The sequence below is a fragment of the Emys orbicularis genome, chromosome 5 (genome assembly GCF_028017835.1).
Source record: "Emys orbicularis isolate rEmyOrb1 chromosome 5, rEmyOrb1.hap1, whole genome shotgun sequence".
Lineage (NCBI taxonomy): Eukaryota > Metazoa > Chordata > Testudines > Emydidae > Emys > Emys orbicularis.
The window spans coordinates 137,801,562-137,823,352 of NC_088687.1; the positions used below are offsets into that span (position 1 = coordinate 137,801,562).

Below are 21,791 nucleotides of genomic sequence, written 5' to 3' on the forward strand. Positions count from 1 at the left end.
TCTGAAAATGTAACAAGTGGGTGATGGAGACTGGCATCATGGGCTCATTGGAGGTGGGAGTCAATCTCTCGATATTCAATGCATTTGTTAAGGCCCCCAGAGAGAGAGACAGATGTTACAGTAATCGTGATGATGATTTTCAGCTGCCTGGATGGATAGAAAAGGCTGTATCTTAGAGATGTCCATATCAAAAAATGATTGTGTAAGCACCAAAACAATTCAGTTACTATGTGTCATGCTACAGTGTCTCGAGTGGCTAAAAAGTCCAATTTGTGAGCAGCACTCCTTGCCACAGATGGTTCAGGTGAAAGGCACAGGGCCAGAATGAGACTGGTTTTCTCCTGGCACTTGGGGCCTGCTGCACTTAGACTTGTGCTGGGGAGTACGAGGGTAGAGATCAGGATGGAGAGTGAAAGAGGAGCAAGTAGAGCTGATGGGAACTGTTGAGGGGTGAGGGTAACCAAGAAGGGAAGATGGAGCCAGTGGGGAGAAGGAAAGGGGGAAGGAGAAGGATGTTGGATACAGAAGAGTGATGTGGTGAGGGCTCTGGGTGAGTGGCTGAAGGATGAGATTAGAATACAAAAGAAACCCACAATAGGAGATCTGAAGATATGTTTCCAGCACTGGTGCTGAGTCTGTTGTTTGGGAAGGTCCATTGCTATGGCCAGAGCTCTCTTGTCAGTCCCCCTGAGTGGCAAGAAGGTGGGCCCCCTCTCTCTTGGCTTGGAGGGACAACACTCTGCTGCCCCCTCCCCCCCGATTGGCTGGTGCAGTGAGATCTTCCAGTTTCAAACTATTTTAATCACTGCTGTCCATATTATTCTTATTTGATTTAAATCACGATTTAAATCACTAGTCAAGAAGACTTGATTTTATTGTGGTTTTCTGCATAAAAGTGCATTCTTGTTGGTTGTTATAACCTGAATACATATTCTTCATAACTCAGATAGATGTAGGTTTCATTTTTAGAAGGTACACACTATACATTTTGAAACAGTGATTAATTTTGAAAACTTTTCAGATTAGTTTTACAGCTGTATCAGAAAATGAATGATTGTTTGGCTATTTCATTTACCAAAGGTAATTGAAGCAGATAGTTCACCTCATAAATATCTCCAATTCAACAGGTTAATCATTAATATTTGCAGGTTTTTCTTGCCGTGCTGTATTAGGAGGAGAACATCACCAGACAGACATTTAAATTGTTTTATTTAACTGAAACAACGTTAAGTATTCTGGATTTTTTTCTTCAACAGCAAACATATAATAGTTTAACAAAACCAGCATATGTCCCTCGCTTCTCACATTTATCTCCAGACTTCTCCTCCTTTTCCAGATCTGTTCCACCCCAACAGTCTTCTGTTAATTGAACTTTTTGAAACTTTGCACTTTTACAGAGAGGTAAGGGATTGACTCTGTGTACACAAATTTGCAGAGGGACAATAGAGTTGAGGTCTGTTTCCACTTTTTGTAGGACTCTCTCTTTTTAAGTTTCAGATCATTGAAGATCTCCTGGTTAAGCCATGGTCATCTCTTGCCATACTTCCTATCTTTCCTATTCAGTGGGACAGTTTGCTCTTGTGCCCTTAGTACTGTCTCTTTGAAAAACTGCCAACTGTCTTGAACGGTTTGTTTTTCCCCTTAGGGCATGTTTACACTACATAGTTAAGTTGACTTAATATAAGTCGACATCCAGCTGCTGCAGTAATTAAGTCGGTTGAGCGTGTCCACACAATGCTCATTGTGTCTGTGGAGTGCATCCTCGCTAGCAGTGCTTGCATCAGTGCAGAGAGTAATACACTGTGGGTAGCTATCCAACAGTGCAGCTAGCCTCTCCCTCCCTCCCTATCCTGATGTCAAGGGAAAACAATCCATACTTTTTCGCCCCTTTATTCAAAAGCCTGGCTTAGCGGCGCGTATGCCATAGCCCGAGAATCATGGACCCTGCTTAGCTGTGCACGTTTGTTGTGGACATTACAAACACCTCACGCCTTATCCTGCAGTATTTCCAGAGCCGAGACATGAGCCGATGGCGCGTACCATTGTGATGTCCTTCAAGTAGCCCTGCTGCAAGCCATAGAATGAAACAATTCCCAGTTGCGGCTGGCAGTCGCGCAGCAGCTAAACACGGTGGAGCACCGTTTCTTGTCCCGGGAAACAGCTGGTGGGACTGGTGGGATCGCATTGTTATGCAGTTATGGGATGATGAGTAATGGCTGCAGAACTTCCGAATGCGGAAGGCCACTTTCCAGGAACTTTGTGAAGAGCTTTCCCCAGTCCTGAAGCACAGCAACACTAAAATGAGTCCTACTCTGACAGTGGAAATGCAAGTGGCTATCGCACCGTGGAAGCTTGCAAAACCAAACTGCTACCAGTCAGTGGGGAATCAATTTGGAGTTGGCAGATCCGCTGTGGGAGCTGTTGTGATCCAAGTTTGTAGAGCAGGGGTCAGAAGTGGTGTGCCGAGTCTTCATTTATTCACTCTAATTTAAGGTTTCGCGTGCCAGTAATACATTTTAACGTTTTTAGAAGATCTCTTTCTATAAGTCTATAATATATAACTAAACTATTGTTGTATGTAAAGTAAATAAGGTTTTTAAAATGTTTAAGAAACTTCAGCTCGCATGCCGCAGGTTGCCTACCCCTGTTGTAGAGCCATGCATCGACTTCTGCTAAGAAGGATAGTGACTATGGGCAACGTACAGGACCTAGTGGATGGTTTCACCACAATGGGGTTTTTCCCTTACTGCGGTGTGGTGATAGATGGCACTGTGACAGGGTCCCCTGAGTGCAACCTGGACTGTGGGACCACTGAGCCCTCCGTCCGGCCAACCTGGGGTATCCTTCTCACACTGTGATGCTGTATTAAGCCACAAACCTCTGGCAGGTACTGCACTTGCATAGACATCCACAGGCAGGGACACACTCAACTGAGTTACATGAATGCTTCTCCCAGCCACTCATGAAATAAATGTTAGTCTCTAAGGTGCCAAAAGTACTCCTCCTCCTTTCAACAATAGAGAAGCTCCAGGCAATTCACGCCAGTTCCCCATCTTTATTGGCTGTAAATACCCTAAATTGAGAAGAAATCAGAAGGTTTTGTCTCCTGGCTAAAGAATTTTTTTATTATGGTTTTACATAGGATTGTGTGAGCAAAATTCAATTTGATCCTGAGTTGCAGAGTTGCTGCAGTTGCCTGATCCTGCACCCTTGAAATCAATGGAAGCTTTACCATTGACTTCGATGTAGGCTGGACTATGCCCTACAATTTTATTCCCTAGTAGATTATTATTTGTGCACATAGTGTGAGAGAGTCCCTACCCCAGAGGCTTTATAATCTAACTAGACAAGACAGACAACGGGTGGGAGGGAAACAGTTCCTCATTGTGCTTCTGACTTAGATCATATAGCAGATCAGAGGCAGGAAAAGAACATAGGTCTCCTGACTCCCAGTACAGTGTCCTATTCACTAAATTTTACTGATGTTTAACTGAGCCCCGTGAAGTGTACAGGATATTCAGGAAAGCACTCCTGGAGCTCAGGTTTTTAAGAGGAGTTAGAGATTTAAATCTCTCTTGCCAGGCTATTTTTCTGACCCCCATTGTAGCTGATTACTCTAATGAACTTGACACATTAACACAAATGATTCTTTAAAGAGCAAGTCAGCCTTTGAGGCATCATGTATCCAGCTAGCAGAACAGTTATACCACTTAAGAGCCTCGCACATATCCTGTTCATTCATTAAAGTGTGACTCTGAAGTGCTCTCCTGATTGGAGGCAGAGAACGGCTACTGTTCTTTATTAAATGCATCCCCTTGCAAGGCTTTTATGAGGCTAATAGCCAGGTTTGGGGAAGCAACTGACTCATAATCATGTGATGATCTGAAGAAACAGATTTCTGTTCCTTTATATCACAGCTTCACAGTAGATACACCAAAGAGCACAATACAGAAAAATTCTTCAGTCCCAGTCAGAATGCTGTTCTCTTCCTGTGTATGTGCAAGCGCATGCATGGGTGGACATGTCGTCATCCCCATTTAATAGCATTATGCCTTTCATCCCTAAAGCTTTCCACACACTGTCCACCAGCTTGGGCCAATGGACAGGGCAGGAGACTGGGAGTCAGAAGTTTGGGTCCTAGTCCCACATCTGCTCCTGTGACCCCAGGGGAGTCCCTTAATATCTGTTTGTCTGTTTCCCTGTCAAATGCAAATGATTCTTAGTTATCTTTTTGTAAAGCATTTTGAAATAAGGAGATGAGCAGTGCTATATAAAAACCAAAAAAACAGTGGCTCAGCAAAAGATTTAGAGGTCATAGCAGACAAACACCCGAACATGAGCTCCCAGTGCTAAACTGGAAGTTAAAGCTAGGCTCAAATTAGAAATAAGACACACATTGTTAACAGGAGGATGACTAACCACTGGAACAAACTGCCAAGGGAAATGGTGATTCTGTGTTTTGAGCTCTTCAGATAAAGACTGAATGCCTTTCTGGAAGACGTGTTGCTCAAACCCAAGTTATCCACCTCAGTACATAGAATTTCAACCCATGGGTTGTTATACAGTAAGTCTAACTAGATGATCTAAAGGTCCTTTCTGATTTGAAAGTCTACGAATTTGAAAATAGCATTATTTTTTATTGTCTTATATAAGACCACTTCATGGGAACCTCTTCTGGGGTGTAGGATGACAGCTGGGTGGACATGCTCTACAATAGGGAATGGGAAAGGAAACTTTAGTTAAGGACATGAGTAAATGCCCTGGTTTTCTGGACAGTGTCGGTGGATCTCTGATGTCCAAGTAAATAGGACTCTACTAAAATGCCAGCAGGACCCTACACTTTTCTGCATTCTCAAATCTGTTTTGGAGGTGGGAAAAGAAGTATAGAATACCCCTCCACCTTACTCCAACTTAATAGTATTTTAAAGGGTGGTAGGATCTGCTGAGAGGACGACAAGTCTACGCTGGGGTTTTCTGAACTAGAGTAGCTAGAGTGACATGACTGCATCAGAGTAAATGTCCAGTGCAGAGGTATTGCATTGCTGCAAAGAGTGGTTAGCACCAGTGCAACCAAGCCTTGTTTGAAACCAGGCTGAGCTGCACCAGTGCTTGTTACATTTTACACCAGTGCAGTGCATCTACATTAGGGGGTTACACAGTTGTGTAGCTATAAAGGTGTGAGCTACACAAGTGCAGACGAGCCTGAACTTGGCTTTCTGTAAGCTAGTGCTAATAGAGGCTTTTGCAGTGTCTTTCTCTTCCCCACTGTACTTAGGCTGGTTAGTATTTTATTGTGTGTTCCCAGTATAGAGAGACTGTGCAGTGCCCCACTGACTGAGGTGAGGAAGACTCTTACTTGTAATGATGCTGACAACAGCCTGAATGGGTGATGAGCAGACAATCCCCATCATCCTGAATTTAAAATACCCACTTGGATTTCTAGAAAGCTGGCACTGTACTTTAACGCCTTCATTGCTAATGTGTTTTTAAGAAATCTTGGTAGCAGGTAATAGTAGTCACAAAGGGAATGGCCATCTTTGGCATTGTTTACATAAAGTTGCACCAGTTTAACTAAAAGGGTGAATTTAAACTGGTGCAAATTCCTGTCTGGCCACTCTAAAGAAAAGCTAAACTAAAATAAGTTTGTCGTAAGAATGGCCGTACTGTGTGTTGCTGGGTTTTGAGTGCAGTCCATACCAGTAAGAAATTGTCACCACTTCCCCTCAACCCTGGGTGCCTGACAATGCATTGCTGCTGTAGCTCTTAGCCTGGGACACTCACAGCCAGCCTTCCAAGCATGCAGGTCATGCCCTACATGCCCATCTATAGCCTCACGGCTCTACTCTGGCTTCCACCAGCCTTGGTTATAACCAGCAGGGTGACTCCAACACACTCCCAGTCCTGAATTTCCCCCAAACCATGTGCTGTGAAGTGTCTAGCTCTCTCCTAGACTGGTCAGAGAAATAAGGTTTGTTGCTCCTTTAAAGAGACAAATACACATTAATCTTATTAACCCAACTAGGGTAAATACATCTCTCTTCAAACGTAGCACTGAGTTGGTTTATAATAAAAAATAAAACAAATTAAATTTATTAACAGTAGGACATAGGTTAAATGATGCCAAGTAATTGGAATAAAGTTAAAGGGTTACAAAGTAAACAAAAGTGAAAACATGCATCTAAAAGTCTAAAACTTAATCTGGCAAGGAACAAGTTGTGTTCAAGATGGTTATCTTCACCAGTCTTCCTTCTCAGCCATGGCTGACCTTCTCTGTCAGGATCTTCTACAGAAGCACAAGTGGTTGGTTTCCCTTCTCTTCCTAGGTGAAAGATCTTTGCCTAAGCAGGTTTCTCACCTATATTCAGTTTCCAGAGACTTCAACTCCCCACCCCTTGGTTGAAGGACCCATCTTTATCAACTTATAAGAGCTTTAGCCCCTTGTGTCTCTCGTGATGGATGCCAAAGATGGCCTCTGTCCTTGTTTATATCTTCCAAAGTTCAATGGCCTTGTTTCAAGAGGCAGGATCACCTCTTGCTATCCTTCTCTTCCTGTGGTCTTCCCATCCCCTTGCTGATTTCTATGTAAATAGTTTTTTCATTGTTTCTGGTCACACCCTGTTTATTTCATTAGAGGTGGGTAGGTAGTTCCCTTCCCTCCTGTCTGGGGGAAAGCCTGTTTCTCTTTGTTTGGTCACAGACTGGAAAGCATAATATCAGTGTATATTCATAATTCCTCATATGGTGTTTAATATCATTGTGAAATGTGTGTATTATCACCAGTGTCATAAGATTTCATAGGACCCCTCACTTGATACATTTTTTATAATTACAGTAACATTGTATACAATCAGTTGATTCAATTACTTGTCACATGAGGTTCAGACCGCCTGGTTTTATATCCCAGATGAAGTTTCTCTTGGTAGCTTTGCTTACCTAATATGTAAATGGACGTTCATCGTCCCTGCCTGATGACCTGGATGGCCAGAGAAGGAAATACACATTCCATTGTCGGGGCAGACTTATTTACCATGCCTGACTTAAACACATTTTAGTAATCATTCCACCGTATATCCATACCTTTTAATCACGCAAGAATATTAATCAAGGAGTTGTTAGTTTTCTATGACATACTACATGACCTCTCTTTAGATACAGATTATAACCATAGTGCATTGGGGCTTGCTGAATTGGTTAGGCCAGCTGAATCTCATTACCTGAAACTAGTGAGTCCCTTGCTCTCTGGCACTAGGATGCTATTAGAGTTGCACCTCCTCTCTCCATTACAAAACTGCAGGAGGGTTATTCACTGGCTGCAGGTCAGAGCCCTATTTCCTGGACAGGGCATCTGCCACCATATTTTCTTTTCCCTTTATATAAAAGAAACCTGTTTGTTTGTTTGTTTGTTTTTTCTCCCCTCCTCCCTTTGTTTATAGTCTCCAGGACATAATCAGTGAACATCCGTAATTTCACCTACAGAGTTGTTACAAATATTTCACAGTGACATTGATGAGTAGTGTGTTAGATTTCAAACAGTATATTACATGCCACCTTTTAAATAAATGACACCAATGTGTGAGGTGTAGTGAGTATGTCAGACCTGACGAGTTGCTAACACAGAGTCGTGAACCATAAATGGGCTTCTGTGTCACAGTAGGTCAGACCAGTGATCCATCTAGCCCAGTATCCTGTCTGCTAACAGTGACCAGTGCCAGATACTTCACAGGGAATGAACAGAACAGGGCAGATATCAAGTGAGCCATCCCTTGTCAGTTCCAGCTTCGGGCAGTCAGAGGTTTAGGGATGCCCAGACCATAGGATTGCATTGCTGACCATCTTGGCTAGTAGTCACTCCTCCATGAATTTAGCTAATTCTTTTTTGAACCCAGTTATACTTTTGGAATTCACAACATCCCCAGGCAATGCCTTCCATAGGTTGACTATGCATTGCGTGAAGAATTACTTCCTTATCTGTTTTAAACCTGCTGCCAATTAATTTCATTGGGTGATCCCTACTTCTTGTGTTATGTGAAGGGGTAAATAACACTTCACTTTCACCACCCCATTCATGGATTTGATAGACCTGTCATATCCCCCATAGTTGTATCTTTTCTAAAATGAACAATCCCAAGTTTTTTAATCTCTCCTAATATGGAAGCTGGTCCATACCCGTTAATCATTCTTGTTGCCCTTCTCTGTACCTTTTCCTATTCTAATATATCTTTTTTTGAGATGGGGAGACCAGGACTGCACAGTGTTCAAGGAGTGGGTAGAACATGGATTTATGTAGTGGCATTACCATATTTTTTCATCTTATCTTTCCCTTTCCTAATGGTTCCTAACATTCTGTTAGCTTTTTTGACTGCCCCTGCACGTTGAGCAGATGTTTTCAGAGAACTATCCACAATGACTCCAATATCTTTCTTGAATGGTAACAGTTAATTTAGACCCCATCATTATTTTGTGTGTATAGTTGGGATTATGTTTTCCAGCATGCATTACTTTGCACTTATAATAATATAATATAATTAATGGAGATATCCCATCTCCTAGAACTGGAAGGGACCTTGAAAGGTCATCAAGTCCAGCCCCCTGCCTTCACTAGCAGGACCAAGTACTGATTTTGCCCCAGATCCCCAAGTGGCCCCCTCAAGGATTGAACTCACAACCCTGGGTTTAGCAGGCCAATGCTCAAACCACTGAGCTATCCCTCCCCCCACTTGTCAACACTGAATTACATCTTCCGTTTTGTTGCAGTTTAGTGATATCCCTTTTCCAGATCATTTATGAATGTTGATCAGCACAGGGGACCTGCTGTCCACCTCTCTCCATTGTGAAAACTGACCCCTTTATACCTACCCTTTGTTTCCTATTTTTAACAAGTTACTGATCCATGAGAGGATCTTCCCTCTTAGCCCATAACTGCTCACTTTACTTAAGAGCCATTGGTGAGGGACCTTATGAAAGGCTTTCTGAAGGTCCAGATACAGTGTATCAACTGGATTACCCTTGTCCACATGCTTGTTGAGCCTCTCAAAGAACTCTTATAGATTGGTGAGGCATGACTTTTCCTTTACAAAATCAGTATTGACTCTTCCACGAAATAACTTGTTCATCTATGTGTCTGATAATTCTGTTCTTTACTATAGTTTCAACCAACTTGCCTGGTAGTGAAGTTAGGCTTCCTAGCCCGTAATTGCCAGGATTGCTTCTGGTGCCTTTTTAAAAAAAAATTGGCATCATATTAGCTATCCTCTAGTCATGTGGTATAGAGGCTGATTTAAGTGATAGGTTACATACCACAATTAGTTCTGCTATTTCATATTTGAGGTGCTTCAGACCTCTTGGGGGGATACCATCTGGTTCAGGAGACTTATTACTATTTAATTCATCAATTTGTTCCCAAACCACCTCTATTGGGCAGTTCCTCCGGAACAGGTCTAAGCTAAACCAAAATAAGTCATTTAAAAAAAAAAGTCCACAAAGAGGTTTTTTGCACCAGTTTAACCAAACCAATGCAAGTTTATACTCAGAAATGGCTTTTGAGGCTCTCAGACTGCTTATTATGATTCCCTGCTGGTTAGTAGCCTCCCCCTGGCCCCAAGTGTCCCTGGTGCTCTGCCTTCCTTAATAATGAGGGAAGATTATGATGAGGAGGATTAAAATGGAAACCCACCGCTCCATGCAACATCTGGAGCCATATCTCTATGGTAGACTTTTTCCAGTCCTTGACAGGTCTTGCTTCAATCCACATATCTGGACATAACTTTATGCATTCAAAGGTTACAGAATTCCAATGACTGCCGAGCATTATTCCTTGTCCAGTTGTGTGAAATCCAGCCTTCCTGGGATACTGCTACCAACATGTGTCCCACTGGTTTTAACCTGCAGTGCCCTGCAGCAACCCACCAGCACAAATATTGACAACTAAGGCAAAATGCTCATATCTTGTCTGTAAAAATGTGGCCCAAAGTTGCTGTGGAATTCCGGGGGGTGTTTGTGTAATATAGATGGTATGTGGGCTCCCAAGGAAGGGGTGGCCTTTTGGTTAAGGCACTGGGTGAGCACTCAGGCTGGGTTCTTATTCCAAGTTGTTCATGGATTTTCTGTGTGATCTTGAGCAAGTCACTTTAGCCAAAGTGTTCATACTTGTTTGTCTAAAGTTAGGCATCCAAAGCAATCTTGTCCTGAATTGAAATGTTGAGATTCATTGACTTCAGTGGGAGCAATTTATTTTAGGAGCTTATATGTGGATTTGGGGGCTTAACTTTGTCAACCAGGTTTGAAAATCTTAAACGCAAACTCTGCCTTCATGAAGTAGGGATGACCTTACCCTCTGGGTCCATAGTCCTGAGCCGGCTATTGCCTACCCCTAAGAAGGAGAGGTAAAGCCCACATTTTCAGTATGACTGTTGATTGGATGCAATTTCCCACCCTTTAAAACTGTCACTTGAGGAACTCCATGGCTCAGTTGGATGATTTATCCATATGTAGCTGGCTTGCAGGTGACCAAAAGTGATATCTGATGGATACATATTTGTATATTTATAAAACTGCTTGGAGCAACAGGTGTTTTTAAAAAACAAATATTGTGTATCCTTTATTTTGCAATAATATATATATTATTAATAGCAAACTTAATGTTGGAGCTGGATTGACAAGTCTAGAGACTAAAAATCTTTCATTCATGCTCAGAAATGGTACAGCATGACGGGCAGAAGTGCAAAGCTGCTCCCTGCTAATGTACATTAATCCTCTTCTAGAGGGTTCAGCCTTAATAGCCACTACAGGTGTAAATCTGCACCATTCTAGTTCAGTGGGACTTTTGACATTGACTTAAGTGGGAGTAGGACCAGGTCCTACGTTCCTGTCCTTTTGGGCGGAGGCTGACCAAAAAGATTTGACTTAATGCCAAGTGTAGTGAAACTAGGTAAGTTCATGGAGGATAGATCCATCAATGATTATTAGCCAGGATGGGCAGGGACAGTGTCCTTAGCCTCCGTTTTCCAGAAGCTGGGAATGGGTGACGGGATGGATCACTTGATGATTACCTGTTCTGCTCATTCCCCCTGAGGCACCTGGCATTGCCCACTGTCGGAAGACAGGGTACTGGGCTAGATGGACCTTTGCTCTGACCCAGTATGGCCGTTCTTATGTGATATGTGTCCTCTAGGAACTGGAGCTGATCAATCATGTTACTTCATACAGGCCAACAAATAGCCCTCAGGGAGTGATGGTTTTTGATCAGTACTGATATGCTGACATCCCACGGACAACTGATCGGTACTGTAACCGAAAAGTGGGACCAGTTCAAGCAGATAGTGACTGACACAGCAATAACATCTCTTGGACCAAAGAAAAGAACACATCAGGATTGGTTTGATGAGAACCAAGAAGAAATATGCTCAGCATTGGAAGTAAAGAGAAAAGCCTTTATCGAATGGCAGAATGACCCCTCCTCAGTCTCTAAACGGGAGCATTTCAAGTACCTTCAGAGCAAAACACAGAAAGACCTCCGTCAGATACAAGACAACTGGTGGGAGAGCAAAGCCAAAGAAATTGAGCACTATGCTGAGACCCACAACTTAAAGATGTTCTTTAGTGCTATTAAGACTGTCTATGGACCCTTTAAACCAAGGACCACCCCATTGCTCTCATTAGACAACACAATGCTGATTAAAGATAAAGAAGACATCAACGAAAGATGGCGAGAACACTTTTGCAACCTTCTCAATAGACCATCAACTGTGAAGAATAATGTCCTTAATGAAATTCCACAACCACCTGCTCTGACAGATCTTGACTTTCCGCCCACTATAGATGAGATTAAGAAAGCTGTTAGCCAGAGGAGTTCAGGGAAAGCTCCTGGAAAAGATGGGATACCAGCAGAGAGAGATAAAGCAGCAGGTCCAGCAGCACTAGCAGCGTTCCACAGCGTGATCATCAACATCTGGGAGGAGGAAAACATACCACAGGACCTTCGCGATGCTACTATTGTCTCTCTTTTCAAGAACAAAGGCAGCAAAGCAGAATGTGGAAACTATAGAGGCATATCCCTTCCCTCTGTTGGAGGGAAGATCATCGCCCGCATCATCTTGAACCGCCTAATAGCCAGTATTTCCGAGGCAAATCTGCCTGAAAGTCAATGTGGTTTTCGACCTGGCCGGAGCACAGTCGACATGGTGTTTGCGGTCAGACAAATACAAGAGAAGTGCATTGAACAGAACATGCACCTGTATGCTGTCTTCATAGATCTGACAAAGGCGTTTGATACCGTTAACAGGGAAGCCCTTTGGACCATTCTAACACGACTTGGCTGCCCAAGAAAATTTGTCCAGATTATATGCCTTTTTCATGACAGCATGACAGGCTGTATTGTCTGATGGAGCCACATCAGCCCCCTTTAACATCACCAACGGCGTGAAACAAGGATGTGTTCTCGCTCCTGTCCTATTTAACCTGTTCTTTGCATGTGTCCTTAACCATGCACTGAAAGATCTGGACCGAGGTATATACTTGAAATACCGGCATGATGGTTCACTTTGACCTCCGTCGCCTGAATGCAAAGACTAAGACAGTGCAGAAACTCCTTCTTGAGGCACTCTTTGCTGACGACTGTGCCTTCATGGCTCTCACTGAAAATGATCTTCAGCACATTGTCAACAAGTTTGCTGAGGCCTCGCAACTTTTCGGACTATCTATCAGCCTCGGAAAGACAGAAGTTCTCCATCAACCTGCACCTGGATCAAATGCTTCTGTCCAGAGTATCTCCATCGACGGCACTCAGCTGAAAGTAGTGGAGAACTTTTAAATATCTGGGTAGTGTCATATCCAGTGATGGATCACTGGATAATGAGATCAATGCACGAATATCCAAAGCAAGCCAGGCACTTGGCTGTCTGCGTGTCAAAGTTTTAAATCACCTCAACATCCGGATGTCAACAAAACTGCTTGTGTACAGAGCTGTTGTTCTTTCATCTCTTTTGTACGGGTGCGAAACATGGACACTATATAGGCGTCGCATCAAGCAGCTCGAAGCATTTCACATGCGCTGCCTCCGCAACATCATGAAGATCTGCTGGCAAGACAAAGTGCCCAATCTCGAGGTCCTCGAGAGAGCCCAGATGACAAGCATCGAAATGATGATCATGAAGTCACAGCTACGTTGGACCGGTCATGTCAGCCGCATGGATGCCAACAGAATCCCCCGCCAGTTTCTGTATGCTGAGCTCTCCCAGGGCATCCGGCATATAGCTCGTCCACGGAAACGTTACAAGGACACCATCAAAGCCAATCTGCACTACAGCAGTATCAAACTTAGGGACCTTGAGGACGCTGCCAGCGACAGAACACAGTGGCATGCAACAGTCAGAAATACTTGCATCGCCTTTGAGGAAGACCGCTGCCGGCGTCTACAAGAGGCACACGAACGACGTCACAGAGCATCAGCAGCGCACAAACCACTGACCGCGAACTTCCCATGCACCATCTGCAGCAAAATGTGCACCTCTAGAATTGGCTTGTACAGTCACCAGAGGGCACACCATGAGACCAACAACTGATGATCTGCACAGATTTGTCATCATCGGATTCGATGGACTACCAAGAAAGAAGAAGATATGCTGTAGACTTAAACTGGTGACCTAGAGGTAAAAGGCACAATATCCAGGCCACAACAATGTCATATTTATATTTTTAAGCTTAAGATCCATGTAAACCATCTGTGCACAGGAATGAAGAATACCCTATTGCTTTCAGAAGCTATAGCCATTTTTAGAAATCCCTGGTTGGAGTTTGTGTTTCTTGACTCTGCTTCCTGAAGGGCTGCCTGACTTTCCTGCCCCGGATTTGCAGTCTCTGTACAAAGGAGACTGTACAGGAAATCAGAGGCTTCTGAGAAAGCTGAAACCATCAATTCATTAAATCATGCAAATTATATTGCCTGAAACTGCCTGAGGAAAGGCTGTTATCAGATTTTTTAGATTAGGGCTCTTGTAATTTGGGTGCTGTGAATGTGCTTTCATATCAGCTCCGACGAGAGAGAGAGAGAGAGAGGACAGATTCTCTCTTTTTTTAAAACATGAAAATAACAGCTAAAAGATTAATCATAGGTTATACAACTCTCATTTTGAACCCATTAACCTAAAATTCTTGTTGCAGAAACTGGCAGGATTTCTTGGTAGTAATCTGTATTTGGGGACCGAGTAATGATGGGAACTTTGTGCACTGGATCTTGCAAGATCAGGCCCAATGTGTATAAGGGCTTGCATATAAAATATATATAGCTTTGTGCTTTAAATTTACGTCCTGCCTTAATCTGAATCAATTTTTAAGGATAGATGAGACCTAGGAAAGAGTTGTTTACCAAATTGGTGGCCATGGACTTTGTTGTGAGGTTGGTGGACCCATGACTTTGGAGAAATCTGAAAAACAGGGTGGACAGACTCCGTCTTTAGGCCAGTAGAAGGGCCACAGCTGGTTGCATTTAATGCAAAGATATTCTTGTGATGAAGTGTGGGGAAACTGTACAGAGCTGTGTTCTAGGTTTATTCTGAGAGAGGGGTCAGGGACTAGGAGAGACTTGGGGTGGGAGCTTTCCACTGAGAATAGCAGGCTGGTTGCCTGGAGAAAGAGCAGTGGCCAAAGGTCTAGTGTGAGCTTTGGGAGAGCCAAAGGGATTGTGGTGAACTGGGGCAGGAGCAAGATTAGCAGGAGTCCAGGTTTAGGGATGTGAGGTGAAGCCCCAATCTAGTGTTTTCCAGACCCTTTTGCAGGGTCTCATTTAGGACTATTGACTCTGTAAGAGGTCTGAAAGGACAGGAGAAGCCCAAGTACAAGCGCAAGGGGTTGTTTCATAATAAATGAAACTCCAGTAGAGGTCACTTGGTTGTAAAATTCAGTGTTTGAGTCTTTATTTAGGTGGTCCTTGAAGCGGGGGAACTGAGGCATAACACCGCACCCAGATGGGAAGATATGGTGACCTCTTGTATTTGTCTGCTTTTCCAAAGCACACTGGGGATCTAGTGAAACACCAGGTAGTGCTGCTGGTGGTGGTGGTTTATTTTCAAATGGCTTTATCAGAGTTTTTCATACCCATTGACAACCATTCAGAACGTGAGCTGAACTGTTGTCTTCTATGCCATTAACCATATTTATTCTCTATCAAGGAGGTGCTTTCTGCATTCTGTACTCTGTTCCTCTGAGGCTGGTAAGCTATCAGATGTGCTTTTCATTTTTTTGGCCTGAAAAAAAAAGTGTGCTATTTGGACACAGCATTCAGCTAAATCACCCCCTTTGATAACTCTTTATGGAATGGAAGCTGTACAGAAATTTAGCTGTATTTAATAATGGCTTTACAGGTTTTAACCCTGGTTCCAAGTTGACCAGGAAGTGGTGTCTTGGTAACAGCATCCTACTGTACTGCTGCTAGTTGCTGCGCCGGAGATGAGCGCACACAAAATATGCTGGTTCCGTTTTTTATTTTTCTGATCACCTTTGTTTTCAGTGGAGTTCTGTGCTCTTTATAGTGCTGATTCTCTGGATGGGGCGGGACTAACATTTATGTAAAGGAACACAGTCACAGAAAAAAAAATAGGATGCCTTTAAAGGTGACCTGCAAAGCAGAAAATAAATTGGGCTAGTGCCCCGTTTTTCCTTTTTTATGAGAGAGAGAGAGAGAGAGAGAGAGAAGGCTTGAAAGTTGGGTTGGAATTCCCACTTTCACTTCAGAAAGTGGTTTTGCCTGATTAAAAAAATGTTCTTCAGAATGTAATGCTCAAATCCTGCAAGTTGATCTGTTCAGGGAGACAGACCCCTGAGCCAGTGGGTAGCCCTGCTATATTTGGGCTCAAGGAATAATAAAGGAACAGAGTTAAAGGTATCTGTTTATATACTGAATAACAGCGACAGATTGTGTTGCAATCGCTAGGACTTAGCCCTTGGGTTTGTGTCTGTGAAAACTGCCACCTTATGTGGTGAGCTGCTGCTTTTTTGACATGCTGCTCCCCCCACTACTGTCTGCTTGTTTATCTTGGAAATGTTTCTGGCTCACATCGACAGGCAACATCAATGAGTAAAATCATGAACGGCCCCCACTGTCTCTGGTGCTGTCATGTACGAGTCTGCAGTGTGGTGTTAAGTTTGTAAAATAAGTGTGTGGAATGTTTTGTGTAATCTTGTGACAGAAGGGGCAGTGTAATAGGATCAGAAGAAGGAGCTAATAAGGGTAATGGATCCAGGATAGAGTGAGGGAAGGCCTTACATTTTAAATCTTGCTGTATTCAGTGCTCCAGGTTGCCATCATGGAAAGTGCTATATAAATTAAAATAACTTGCCAGCTAGTTACGCCCCACCCCCTGTGGTGTGTCTGTGTGTGTGTTTTTTTTTTTTTTTTTAACTGATTGGCAGCTGAGTAATTCGTTAGGATCAAAACTTGGTTAAGCTTTGCTGATTAGTTGGTATCTGGAACAGTGTCAGAATTTAATTCAGTTGTACCACACAACAAAAGAGGGGAGGAAATGAAATCCTTGAAGTGCCCCCAAACTGCTGCTGTAATATAGTCTGGCCCTTTCAGGGTTGGGCTGGGGGAGCGATGGGAGTTAAGGTGTTAATGTAGGGTACTGCTAACTATCAGACTTTCCTTTTGCAGCTGGCGAATTGGCGTTTACACTTGCTGCTCAGCTGTAAAAGCATGTTCAGGGTGTAGACATAGGTGTGGTAGGGAAGGAATTGTTCTGGGAGATCTGAAGTGTGTGTGTGGGTATAATAGAGAGTTATGAAATAACAAAGGAGAACCGGCTGATTATTGGTGGTAGGTTCCACAGCTCTGCCTAGGATGTACCTTTGTGTTTTTGTTTCATATCCTGTTGCTCTCTCAGCTTTTTCACTTTGCCAACCCCACCACCTCTTTTTGATTCCTTTCCTCCCCATCCCACTATGCAGGCAATGATCTTAGTGCACTAGGCGCCCATCCTTTCATGATTTAGAGCACTCCTAGGCATGTGTTGAACTATAACTACTGCGACTTGTGCAAAAGCTGGAGTGCCATTACCTCTTCCCTGCTTCCTGTCCCACCTGTTGGTCTGGTTTGTCCATTTCCTACATTTTGTCGAACAAGGTTAGGGCTGCATGTAACTTCCTTAGGTTCCTCTCAGCCTGTGAGGGCTTTAGGGCAGGAACTGTCTTTGTACTTTTTGTGAGCACAGTGTCTTGCAGAACTGGGCCTTGATTGAGGCCGCTAGGTGCTGCCATAATAACTATTAATAGATGATAAAGACCATCTTCTGTGTTGCCCATATGCTTTTCTATCCCAAAGAATTATATGAGCAAATAATACAAAAAGAGGTGGGGGAAACTTGCACACCTGGCTCTGGGGCTCCCAGGGCATCTTGTTTTGGTCTGAAAACTTGATTGTAAATGATCTCAGACAGTGAATGTCTAATTTATTTATTGTACTGTACTGAGTGCATTACTGGTGTTTAGCTTTGAGATTAGTCTAGGGAGCTCTTTCCCATGGGAAAGTGGTTTTAAATTGGGCAAAGCACGGCAGAACATACTGTAATGAATGTTCCTGTGTAGGTGTAGGAGGGTGGACTAAATGAGCTTTTAGGGCTTCCCATCTCTAGCTTGTCAGCTGCTAGGGGCAGGGTCCTCTGTCGTCATACGGATCACACTTAACAAATAACCATGTTACGTGAGCTGGTTTTGATGACAAAGCTGAAACATTTTTTACTTATTATTTGCATTATGGTAGTGCCCCAAATGTGCTAGGTGCTGTACAAACACAAAGACACGCCCTGCCCAAGAGTTTACAGTCTAGGGTCTTTGATCCATACACCATAAATGTGGGTAGGATTATAGTAGCTTGTAGATATTGGGGGCCCTCCTGTGCTAGGTGCTGGATAGTTTCTGCCCCCAAGGGCTCACTGTCTTAAGTTTATGATAACTTATGATGGATGGAACAGACCAAGAAGGGAAGAGGCATCGGGGGAGGCCAAAGTAACAGGAAAGTGAGCGTGATTTTGCATAACAAGTAGATGATTGTTTGGTGGGCATCACTGCAGAGGTAAGACTTTAAAGAGGGAAGCCACTGACATCCAATATGGCACCGGGCAAGTCACATCTCTGTTCCTCTGTTTTCCCCTTCTATCCTTAGTCTTGTCTATTTAGATTGTAAGCTATATGTGGCAGTCACTGTCTTAATATGCGTCTGTACCGTACCCTGAGCCACAGAGTTCTGATCTCAGGTGGGGCCTCTAGACACTGCTGTGATACAAACAATTAAATAATTTGAAGGAGTAAAGGTGTGAGTAGCTTAATGGAGTTTGATGGGATGTTTTCGCTCACGTAGGAAAGAGCTCAGTGGTTCAGGAAGTTAGTTGGAGCTCTCATACACAGTTATTCACATGCATAAGTGTTTGCGGGATTGTGGCCTATAAGAAAGAATATAAGAATGGCCATTCTTGGTCTGACTAATGCTCCATCTAGCCTGTATTCTGTCTGACAGTGGCCAGTGCCCAATGCTTCAGAGGGAATGAACAGAACAGGGCAGTTTCTAGTGATCCTTCCTGTTGTCCAGTCCCAGCTTCTGGCAGCATGAGGTTGCATCCCTGACCAGCTTGGCTAATAGCCATTGATGGACCTATCCTCCATGAGTTTATGAAAAAATTTTTTTTAAACCCAGTTATACTTTTGGCCTTCATAACCCGTGGGAACAAGTTCCACAGGTTGACTGTGCATTGTGTGAAGAAGTACTTCCTTATGTCTGCTTTAAACCTGCTGCCTATTAATTTCAGTGGGTGACCATTGGTTCTTGTGCTATGTGAAGGAATAAATAACACTTCCCCATTCACTTTCTCCACATACCATTCATGATTAAATAGACTAAGGGCTAGTCTACACTGGGAACGCTAAAGCACTGCTGCGGCAGACTTTAACGTGCCTTGTGTGGTCGCGGCGCAGCTCTAAAAAAACCCACCTCCACGAGGGGCGTCTCTCCCAGCACCAGGGCATTGTCTATACTGGCGCTTTACAGTGCTGAAACTTGCTGCACTCGGGGGTCTTTTTTCACCCCCCTGAGCGAGAAAGTTGCAGCGCTGTAAATTGCCAGTGTAGACAAGCCCTAATTCTTTGAATGTGGAGATCCCCACACTTGAGCCATAGTTTTTTAGATGACAGATCTGAGGAACTGTTCCGGATTGAGGTGTGAATAGAGGTGGTTTCGGAACAAAGTGATAAGTTAAACAGTAATAAATCACCAAGACCAGATGGTATTTCTGAAGGAACTCTAACATGAAATTGCAGAACTACTAGCTGTGGTATGTAACCTGTCACTTAAATCACCCTCCGTACCATTATTTTTTACTCTTGCAGAGTTTGGGGGGAGGGAGGGGAGATTATTGGCCTAAGTTTAGTGTGTTAGGTGTATCTGCTTCCTGCACTCCTCCTCAAAACTCCCTCACAAAGCTCCCCTGTTTGCTGCTCCTGTTCGCTAGCTCCTAGAAGACAAAGGGAGGTAGAATGGGTCATACAGGATAATGGCCTGACCTGGATGATTCTGCATGTTTTATAGGACTTATGGTTGGGGATTTAGGGGAAGAGAGTTATTTTTAGATTTATTATTGCTCAGGAGAAAGATAGGAGGAGGAGATTAATTTCCAACAGAGTTAATGTGGAGTGACAGTAATTCTAAATAGCCCCCTTACCCATTCTTCTCTATTAATAGTTTGCTTTGGGGGAATATATAATGGCTCATTTGCAATGCTTACCTGTGAAACTGTGGCAGATTGCCAGCATAAAGTTATCCTATTCAGATGTAACAACTTGCTTACAGTGCTGTCCCGGAGGATCATAGGAGACTGCAAACATAGACTTGGTATAGTCATGCCGTTTAAATTAGCATAATAACTCTGCCTAATTTATGTACAAGTGAGCCTAGTTTATGCATGTTGATACACATGGATATAGTTTTATGCTGAATTTATTCAACCTATTCAGTTGTATTGTGGCAGCAACAAGAAATCTGAATTCGCCACTAGCTGATTGGAAAACAGGAGCGGAAGTCTATGCTTCTGCTGTCTACAGTAAATCACGCCCCAAGAGATCAGTTTCTTGTGTCACTAGCATGTTACTCTTCATGTCACTTTCATCTGTCTTTCCTGATGGAAGACACTGAAATATTGGCAGCATGAACAGGTGTCTGTCCATCAGGAATAATAACTGGGGGCAGGAGCAACGAAGGATAAAAGATACTGAGATTTATAAGGATTAAAGGCAGCTTTGATTTGTCCTGATGCTTTTGGCTTTCAGGTGGGTTACACAGGAGGTGGGATTTGGTCCCATCTAGCCAACTAATACCTGTTTTAGAATTATTTTAATAAGAGAGAGGAACAAACCTATAGCTGTAGGTCACCTAATTCATCCCTGGATTAAATAAAAATAGCTTTTCAGAGCAACACCACTGTGTACTAATTGCTTCTCGGCTCTTTGAGCTCTGGTCAAGTGTAGGTAGTCTCTTGGTCTATCCAAGGCCGTGATCAAGTGTCTTGATGTTTTGGTCTTTTGGCCTCGAGATGAAAACCTTGCCTTTGTTTCTGGGACCTTGAAGTGAAAAAATTATCTAGTTTATTGTATTGGAGGTGCACCAAGACTCAGCTTTAGTAGGCATTACAACAATAATGGTGAATATGTATTTTAAAAGTCTCATCAAAGCACTTTCCAAACATGACTCCTCTCATTGGCATCTCTGGATACATATTATCAAACATACAGAAGGGTTGTGATCACACAATGAGATTGTTTCAGAAGCAGTATGGTTTAGTGGTTAGGGCATTGGGCTGGGAGTCTGGAGACCTGTTCCCAGCTCTGCCACTGACCTGTTGTGATCTTGGGTGAGTGATTTCGTTTCTGCTCCCTCCCTTGGTGTTATTTACGTACAGACTTGTAAGCTCTTTGCAGCCGGGACTGTCTCTTACCCTGATCTCAATTGGATCCTCTAGATGCTAATATAATACAAATGATAAAGACTAGAAGTCAGGAGTTTCTGACCCCCCAGCCTTAAACACACACAACTAGACAATAGTTTTCTTGGGCTGTGTAAATATAAGATTCTTAAGTTCTAATCGTTGGGCCCTAAACTCTGTGATGGTGGGTTTGGGAGGAATGATGCCTCTGTTGCCAGAAAAAAGGGGGGGGTGAGGGTTGAGTTCCCACCCAACACATTGCCTTCTGGTCTTGCTGTTGGGTAGGGGAGATGGGGCCACTGCCCATGATCTCTGGAGTACACAGGATCCCAAGCTGTTGCTTGTGCTTAAGGTCAGCCCTATGTAACAGTGTACTGTGACTTTTTACCATTACACTTTTTTTGCCTCTTATTTTTCTGAAAAATTAATTAACTCATGAGATTCTCCCCCCTCACCCCCCTTCTCGCTCCAGTCCTTCAAAGTGCAGGTATTGCAGGGGAGAAGTCTGTCTGTTTAAGCATTCTTGGGAACTTGATGGTAACGGCCCTAACTCAGTTACAAAACTGCTCTTGCACACAACACCTTTTGATGCATGAATCTTGGAGACTTGCAGCATGTGTGAAAGTCACACAACATCCCAGTGTGGTAGGTCATGACTAAAGCAGTATGGCTTGGTGCATGGGACTGGTAGTCTGAACTCCTGAGTCCTACTTTGGTTCTGATGCTGACTGGTCCTGAGATCTTGTCAAGTGTCTTAGCCCTGGTCTACACTGGGGGGAGGGGAGATCGATCTAAGTTACGCAACTTTTCAGCTACATGAATAACGTAGCTGAA

At 43.3% G+C, this 21,791-nt stretch overlaps 1 protein-coding gene across 1 annotated transcript in view; it reads left to right on the forward strand.

Moving 5' to 3' along the window:
- The window catches only part of PTPRA (protein tyrosine phosphatase receptor type A), a 255,276-nt gene that overhangs the window by 100,440 nt on the left and 133,045 nt on the right, over positions 1–21,791 (forward strand). The gene's annotated exons all lie outside the window — the stretch shown is intronic.